Source organism: Pundamilia nyererei, unplaced genomic scaffold (genome assembly GCF_000239375.1).
Source record: "Pundamilia nyererei isolate P.nyererei 1_Seehausen unplaced genomic scaffold, PunNye1.0 scaffold00529, whole genome shotgun sequence".
In the NCBI taxonomy this organism is placed as follows: domain Eukaryota; kingdom Metazoa; phylum Chordata; class Actinopteri; order Cichliformes; family Cichlidae; genus Pundamilia; species Pundamilia nyererei.
In genome coordinates this window covers 63,892-64,278 of record NW_005187930.1, presented here as the reverse complement: position 1 = coordinate 64,278, position 387 = coordinate 63,892, and positions in this window count along the sequence as shown.

Here is a 387-nt window from a genome sequence, read left to right as displayed (position 1 = left end):
TCCATCTGTCAGCTGCTGCTGGCTCTTCCTCCTCCTCTTCCTCACACACTGCTGAGTTTGTCCTGGTGGATCATCAGGGGTGCAAAGCCTCACAGATGATGTGCAGCAGTGGGTCCCTCAGTCTGTCCTCACTCTGGACACTTGCAGTTGTCACACGTGGAAATCAAATGTGTGATAAGCTGCAGGATTCAAACACAAGTGTAACTTATAAACACATGTTCATACTTTTATTACACAATCAGAGAGAAAGAAAAAGAGAGAGAGTGCAGGACAGACAGACAGGTGACAGTCTCAGGTGTATACACTGCTACAAAACAGCACAAGAGGAGGAGGATTTAGTGTTTGTATTATTACGAGTGCTAAACAAGAAGAGTTCCCAGCTGGTAC